Below are 8877 nucleotides of genomic sequence, written 5' to 3' on the forward strand. Positions count from 1 at the left end.
TTTGTTCATTCAATTTATTAATATGTTATTTGCCACTACAGCTGTGTCCAAAATATCAATATGGCAATATCACCAACACTGTATCAATATTTATGAATTTACTTCTTCACAGTGCTTTAATGTGTAACACTGCAAGTCTCAGAGCCCTACAATTTACAGCATAAAGCATGTGGTAAACATGCTGTAATAGAGTTCAGCTCTTATTAATAATCATTTCATGTAATAATTCTCTGTGAGAGAGATTAGAGGCATTTTACTCTTCAAATGTCTGGTTCTTGTCACTGCCACTATGAACAACTCTGACTCTAACTTTTTCCACAATGGAACATTTTGGATCAAACTACTTTTTTGCATCTTAATGATGAAATTGTGCCTAAAAATTGTGTAATTCTCCTTTAACACAGCTTTTAACAGATACAGATATCAGTACTAAGCTCACAGCTGCCTCAACTGCAAATGATCATTTCTGTCATGTGTTGATTTAGGCATGTTAGAGGATGAAAAGAATAGAATTGTGCATTATCTAATCATCTTGGTTGTTTTCAATCCTTCCAAAGGAACATCCTCTCTTTGGGCCTCATCCAGTATGGTGGCAGTCCATATCATTCTCAACACTCAACTGTGCTCTTACCCAAGTGACCTCATCCTGATGCTTCTTTCATTAGACTGAACATCATTGTCTGAACATTAGCTATGCGTGTGAGCTGAGTGCCACGCTGGAGTTCATGCATAGGTATTATTTAAAGCCTTGTCACATTTCTTTGTGTACTAAATGCCAGAGTTGATTTTAGATGAGTAAAATTATGTATACTGTACATTATATTCTACTTATAAAGGGAATATATAATGCTTTCCCTTTCATGTAGTATGTTATGTAGCTTTTTGTGCATGTAAGATACAAAGCTGAAAGTATATGCCAGAGGGAGAAACTCTCTCCCAGAGAAACCACTTTTCTCAGCTGCCTGAGGGCTGGAGTTCCCCAGCCCTTTTCCTTTGTTACAAGATGATGTAATCCCATAACACAATCCTTATTGGCCACCTACCAGTGAGCTTGGCATGCCCTCACACAACGCAGCGCATCTCCCGGAGGCCGTGTATTGGCGGAACTGCTCTGGCGCTTGATCAGTCAGAACCAAGTGAGCGAGCTAACTAATCTGAGCGTACTGGGCTCATCAGGAAGGAGGGGCTTAAAGAAACAAGAGCTCTAACAGAGCATTTCAGACAGAGGGTGAGTAGACATTTACAGTATGAGAAAAATAATGTGTTTCTGCAACCCTGAAGCATGTAAATATATATTATATATTATAGTAGATTTGGGGTCTACTATAATATATTACATTATATATATTATATTAATAAATTATTTGAATGTAGAAGTATTCTGAATTTTTAACAGATTAACAAGGAAATACAAAACTGTAAAATAGTGATTTTCCATACCCCTTTAAATTACATTACTGTAATTTATGCATACTCATTATTGTCCTTTTTATTATTATTATTTTAAAAGTTGATAAAATTATACCTTCATTAAAAATGAAGCAACTGTAAAATAGTCAATGTAAAAAAAATGTATTTTTAACACATTTTTACCACATTTTTTAAAACATTAAGGGTTAATTACTATAAAAAGGTATTTAAAAGAACTGAATTAGATTTTTAAATTTTGCAGCAGCGCTGTATTACAAAATAGTTGCAAAAGAGTCTTCCTTTATACTACCACCATGTTGAAGGCATGGTCTGAAGAAAATTTTTTTTCACTGATTCCATAAGCTTTTCTAATGCAACAGAAACATTTAAAGGCGAATTCCACATTTTTGTACATTTGATTCTGTCATGGCGATGTAAACAATGTCTTTTAGTGGTTTCATATAAAATGGCTTATTGTAGAGAAAGTTACAGACTGGGAACCATGTGCCTATTATTATTATTATTATTATTATTATTATTATTACTTTTGTTGTTAATGTATAAATGTAGTATGTACTGATGTATGTAATGTTTGTATGTTTATAAAATAATATACAATATATATATTAAAATAAGTGATACCATTATGCATCCTACATAAAACAAAAAAATTAAATAATGAAAAAAATGTAATCACTAGAATTTTGCTATAAATAATGTTACATTTTAAAATTCCCTTAAAAATATTTAAAAGTAAAAGATTTATTTAAAAAAAATGTCGGTAAAATTTAAAAATACGTATTATGCATCCTACATCTTGAGACATCTTGGGATGTTATTATTGCCAAGACATCTTAAGATCCGTGTCTATAGACATGTCTTAAAGACATGTCTTCATTTCTTAAGACATGCCTCAAGATTTCCTAAGACGTCTTCATAATGTGTCTTTGGACATGTCTTAAGACATCCCAAGACATGGTAATGGCTGGGTATGTTTTCATGGAAGAATCATGTTCTCAATTTGATCACCTTCATGAAATGATAAAATGTGCCAAAATCTAAAGTCACCATCAACATTTTATTTCCTGCACAGAGAGTGTGTGTTGTATAGGTGAATGAGAAACCTTTCAATTGGAAGCCACTTTGTATTAAAACAACTGGGAGTTTACTTAAGTCCTAATTTGTTTCTTTCTTTCTTTCTTTCTTTCTTATTTGTACATTTCCACAGGACCACAGGACCACTGTCGTTCAGATATACTTTGAGTGATGGACCATTCTCAGCACAGCAGTGACACTGACATGGTAGTGTGTGTCGCGATAATATGAGGAGTTATACCACAGCAATGTTGCTGTGGTGTAACTCCACACAACACATACTACCATTTCAATATCTTTGCTGTGTTGAAAATGGACCAACATCCCATTAATGTCTAGACAATGTTCCTGTGGTCAAAAACTAACCAATGATGAATGATGGGGGGGCTGACAAACTGTGCACCAACAGGTGGGCTACAGTATTGTTCACCTACATAGAGGAACTGTTAGGAAGATGGACATAATAGAATGGAGAGTGAGTGTAGTTACAAGGTATGTCTACCTTTTGGTACCACTATATGTAAATGTTTATAAATAATCAAAAGGGATTCATACAACACTACATAACCACTCATTAAGTGTGCCGGAAATAGTGTGTATGTGCATGTGTGCAAAAGAAAGAATGAAGTAAAGACTTTTGCTTGGAATGTATATACACTATATTGCCAAAAGTATTCTGCCTTCACACACACATGAAATTGAGTGAGATTCTTAATCCATAGGGTTTAATATGATGTTGGCCCACCCTTTGCAGCTATACCAGCTTCAGCTCTTCTGGGAAGGCTTTCCACAAGGGTTAGGAGTGTGTTTATGGGAATTTTTGACCATTTTTCCAGAGTCGCATTTGTGAGGTCAGACACTGATGTTGGACAAGAAGGCCTGGCTCACAGTCTCCACTGGTCACTGGTGCGCAGTCATGTTGGAACAGGAAGGGACCATCCCCGAACTGTTCCCAAAAAGTTGGGAGCATGAAATTGTCCAAAATCTCTTGGTCTGCTGAAGCATTAAGAGTTTCTTTCACTGGAACTAAGGGTCCGAGCCCAACTCCTGAAAAACAACCCCACACCATAATCCCCCCTCCACCAAACTTTACACTTGGCACAATGCAGTCAGACAAGTACCGTTCTCCTGGCAACCGCCAAACCCAGACTCGTTCATCGGATTGCCAGACGCAGAAGCATTATTCATCACTCCAGAGAACATGTCTCCACTGCTCTAGAGTCCAGTGGCGGTGCTTTACACCACTTCATTTGACGCTTTGCATTGCGCTTGGTGATGTAAGGCTTGAAACATGAAACCTAAACCTAATGATCCTAGAAACATAAAACCTAATGATCCTAGATACTTGTACAAGTTAAATGGGGTAAATTCAGCTAAAGCATACTGCCATGGCAGGCATAAAAAAGTTTATGGTCCATTTCTGTCTTACTCATGACTCTGCACAGAAGTAATGTTAGATGTTTGCATTGACATTTTCACAAACTCCATGTCAGCCTTTGACAGAAGTTTTGCAAAGAGCATAATGATTTTATTGGCTATAACACAATAGCAGCACTTACAGAAAATAAATTAAATTTCTTTATCATTAAAATCCCAGCTTCATAAATATTCTTTATTTATTTGATCGGGGTAGACCTGTGATCAATCTGATTAAGCCCACCCAGGCCTACCCATGGCTATGCCCCTGTGGCATACTAGTCTAGTATGTGCAATACCCTTATTGTATGTGCAATACCTCCCTTCCCCATTACCCCCTGTGTACTAGTACTTACATTTACATCTTAATATGTAGGAGCATGCTGCTGTTATCTAAGAATTTTGTTGTATTCTGAATACATTTGAAAGTAAAACAATTTTGGAATTTTAATATACTTCCGGTGCATAAATATACTTCAGATTCACACGCATGATCTTTCTTGAGATATGAACAAAATAGTATGTGTTTAGAAGCACAAAATATTTGTAGCAAATTAAAATGATTGGGCAATGAAAGTTCTACACACTAATGCTGCAAAAATAAAAACGTCATTATAAAAGAAATTTGCTTTGGTTAGGAAGACTTACCACAACATTTAGCAATCATAGTGATAGAGCTTCATAAAGTTCTTAGGGACAACATTATCAAACAACACTGGAAAAAAAGCTACAGAGCCTGGGAAAAGAGCATAATCAGTCCTGTCAGTAAAGATGGTTCGATAATATGCAAAGGTAAAGTTCATGGAACCACAACTAATCATCCCCCAGACAGGTGCACATAACAAGATTTTTCTCAGATTAATGATGAGAAAGGTAAAAGAGAAACCAACAAAACTGCCCGAAAAGACCTCCAGGATGACATGAAAGCAGCAGAACAGTTACAAGAGAACAAAAAGCTATGGACTCCTCTATAATCATCTCCATTTCTTCCCACATAAAACTCCTCTGCTATAAAAGAAGCACAGAGTTGCAATTCTAAAATTTACACAGAATGTTTCACATTAAACAAATGAGAACTCTTTTGTATTTTGGTCAAATGAAACAAAATTAGGGCAATATTTTAATAATAATAATAATAATAATAATAATAATAATAATTTAGTTTGGTTAGGATTGCACATATGATCAGAGCTCACTAAAAGACAGGAGCATCACGAAATAGTACTGAAGCATTGCATGTCATCAAAGAAACATGAAGTACATGATATAGTGAGATTTGTTACATTTAATCTCAACTGCCAAGAAAGGGAAAATAAAGGAAGAAAATAAATTGTGACTGTTTTCTAAAATTCTTAACTAATTTCCTGACTTAGCTAGTTGGTTTTCCAGGTGGGCATGTTCTCTAAATGGGTTGCTACTAGGACCCACAGTAAACATGCCACTGTTTCAGCTGTTTTGAAATGTGTTTCAAAAAGGGGCATATATTTTTTTTAAAACAAATTTCCCAGTTTCAACATTTGATATGTTGTCTTTTTACTATTTGTTATTAAATATTGGGTTTAAAGGAGCTGCACATCATTGCATTCTGTTTTTATTTACATTTTGCACAGCTTCCCAACTTTTTTGGAAATGGGGTTGTACATACTAATGGTAATGCGGGAGATGAACTTACCTCAAATGCTCCAGTTTACAGTTTGCACTCTTCAGTCCTTCAGAGAGCTGCTGTACTCCTGTGTCCTGTATAGGATTCCTGCTCAGATCCAGCAGAGTCAGCTTGGAAGATTCTAAGCTGAGAACTTTAAGCAGAGCTGAACAGCTTCTCTCCGTCAGAGTACACTCACTCAGCCTAAAAGTAAAATATGTTTCAGGGGAGTGTTAGTAATCTTAAAATCCTTTATTTATTTATCCTAAAATCCCTACAAGTGTTATGAATCAGAAAATCATATCACAGAACATATACAAATTTTTAAAATGTCTTGATCAGACTGTAGCCTTTATTATAAATGCATTAATCAGAATGAATATATTGCCAAAATAATAGTAGATAGCATGTTGAGAAGAATATGCAAGAAGCAAATGCTTCTTACTTCAGTTACCTCTTAAAACTCAGACTGAACAATTTTTTTCAACATGAAAAATAAGTTAATATTCTGACAATATAAGTTAATAGTCTTAAATTTGTTTTAAATATATTTATTCAGAATTGATCCATTCTTGTACTGGCTATGCAACAATAAAATGTTACTATGTAAAATTACTGTTATTCAGTGAAACATTTTTAGGCACTTCAAGTTCATCCTATTTAAAGACTTCTTATTTTGGAGTTTAGTTAATTTACCCAAACCTAATTTAATTCAGTGATTCTTTGCCATTAATTACATATATTTGTTTACGGTTTATTATACTTCTGTTGTTATTTTGTTTTGGTATCAAATGGAATTGGCTATTTTAATGACTTGATAGGCACTGGTCGCACTGTGACCAATACAGTATGCTATCCTCTTTTATGTAAGGTGCAGACACAGCCGACTACCATCTGTGCTGCTATTTGTCTAAAACCTTAGCTGACATTGGAAGTTGTGAGAAAGGAGCTGCAGTAGGTACGGATACTAGGATCTAGACTAATATTGCAAAATGCCAAAGGCAAGCATCACTAGACTGCCACTCACACACAACACAAAATTATATTTTCTTATCTTTATGATGTTCTGGTCATACACGCACACCACTCCTACAGACTTTGCATGTATCAATCTTGAGACTAATATCAATCCTGATAACCAAATCTTAATGTTGCATGATGACTACAGTAAATCATTAGTTTTTAAAGTGCTTTTTACTGTTCAGTTAGATCTGTTGTTTTAAAATGTGTTACCTAGTTGTGTGGAGAAACAAGTTTTACTTACAGAGCTGATGTGGCTTCCTTGACCACCGGCAGCAGTCTGATAAGACACTCATCTGATCTGATGAATATCTTTAAGTCAAACACTTCCAGCTTCTCTTCTGATGTCAGCAGCACAAAGATCAGAGCTGACCACAGCGCAGGTGAGAGTTCAGCTTCAGAGAGACGTCCTGAGCTCATGTAACTCTGGACCTCCTTCACTAGAGAATCATCATTTAACTCATTCAGACAGTAGAAGAGATTGATTGATCTCTCTGGAGATAGATTTTCCTTGAACTTTAACTTGATGTATTCAACTATGTCCTTCTGGCAGTCGGATCTGCTTCCTTTCTGGGTCAGCAGACCTCGAATGAGCTTCTCATTAGACTCCAGTGAGAGACCCAGAAGGAAGCGAAGGAAAAGGTCCAGGTGTCCATGTTCGCTCTTCAAAGCCTTGTCTACTGCAGTCTTGAGAAAATCAATGACTTCTGTTTTTTTGCTCTCCTGTGATTCGGACTTCTGGTCAAAAACATTCTTGCTGTTATTTCTGAGACAGACATATGCAAATACAGCTGCAAGGAACTCTTGAATACTCAGATGTACAAAGCTGAAAACTGTACCAAGAAATCTGACTGTCTCCTGAGTGCACAGTCCTGAGTACACTGACATCTTACTGGGGTCAATTCCACATGCATCTAGATCCTCTCTATAGAAGATCAGATTGCTTTCTTCCAAGTGATGAAAAGCCAACTTTCCCATTGACATAATGCCTTCTTTGTCCCATGGTACATCTGGATCATTCTTTCCAGTGTACTTCAGGTTCCCCTGTATGGTCTGAAAGATCAGAAAGGATGTGTACATTTCTGTTAGTGTCTTTGGTGTTTCTTTATTCTTTATTTCTTGCAAAATTTTCTGAAGTACATTGGCAGAAATCCAACAGAATACAGGGATGTGACACATGATAAACAGGCTTCTTGATTGCTTAATATGACCAATTATTTTGTCGGCCAGACCCTGATCACTGATTCTCTTTCTGAAGTACTGCTCCTTCTGTAAGTCATTAAAGCCACGTAACTCTGTCATTCGGTGAACATACTCTGCAGAGACCTTAGCAGCAGCTGCTGGTCTAGTGGTTATCCAGATCAGAGCAGAGGGAAGCAGATTTCCCTTGATGAGGTTCGTCATCACAGAGTCCAGTGGGGCTTCTTCTGAGATGTTATTCAGCGTCTCATTTGTCTGGAATTTCAAAGGAAGCTGACATTCATCCAGACCATCAAAGATGAACATGACTTTGTGCTCATTCGATAATCTCAGTCCTTGTGTTTCTGGGAAGAAAAAATAGATGATGTCCATCAAACTCTGACTTCCCTTCTTCAAGTTCAGTTCTCGGAAGGGAAGTGGAAATATAAACTGGATGTCCTGATATTCTTTACCTTCAGCCCAGTCCAAAATAAACTTCTGCACACAGATTGATTTTCCAATACCTGCAACCCCCTGTGTCATCACAGTTCTGATGGGTTTGTCTTCTTCAGTTAAAGGTTCAAACATGTTCTTGCATTCGATTTGTACCTCTTGCTCCATTTGATTTGTGTGTCTTGTCACATTGTTTCTTTCGATGAGTCTCACTTCATGTTCTTTGTTGACCTGTCCAGCTCCACTTTCAGTGATGTACAGCTCTGTGTAGATCTTATTTAGAACAGTGGACTCTCCCTGCTTTGCAATTCCTTCATGTACACGATGACACTTTCTGCTCAGTTTAGATTTGAGAATTCCAATCAGTTCATCTAATTAAACAGTTAAGAAAGACAACAGAGATTAGAGGGTAAACATCTTTGTCTTGTCTTTGTGATAAAATAGAGAATATGTAAAATAAATCTATCTGTAACCTTACTTGAATAATAACAATTATGTAATAAAACCCACTTTCATTCACATATTTGCAAATATTACATATACGCTTGGGAAATGTCATATATTGTCAACTCTTACTTTGCAGAGCATCGGCAATGTCCTTATGTTCCATCTTCTTCAGAAAGTACTGTGTCATATTAAGAACTCCTTGTCTTAAATTCCAC

General features: G+C 36.2%; 1 pseudogene; it reads right to left on the reverse strand.

The window, feature by feature from the left end:
- The window catches only part of LOC118800646, a 47498-nt pseudogene extending 38956 nt beyond the window's left edge, over window positions 1-8542 (reverse strand).
- Between the last annotated feature and the right edge of the window lie 335 nt (window positions 8543-8877).

This window comes from Colossoma macropomum, unplaced genomic scaffold (genome assembly GCF_904425465.1).
Source record: "Colossoma macropomum unplaced genomic scaffold, Colossoma_macropomum, whole genome shotgun sequence".
In the NCBI taxonomy this organism is placed as follows: domain Eukaryota; kingdom Metazoa; phylum Chordata; class Actinopteri; order Characiformes; family Serrasalmidae; genus Colossoma; species Colossoma macropomum.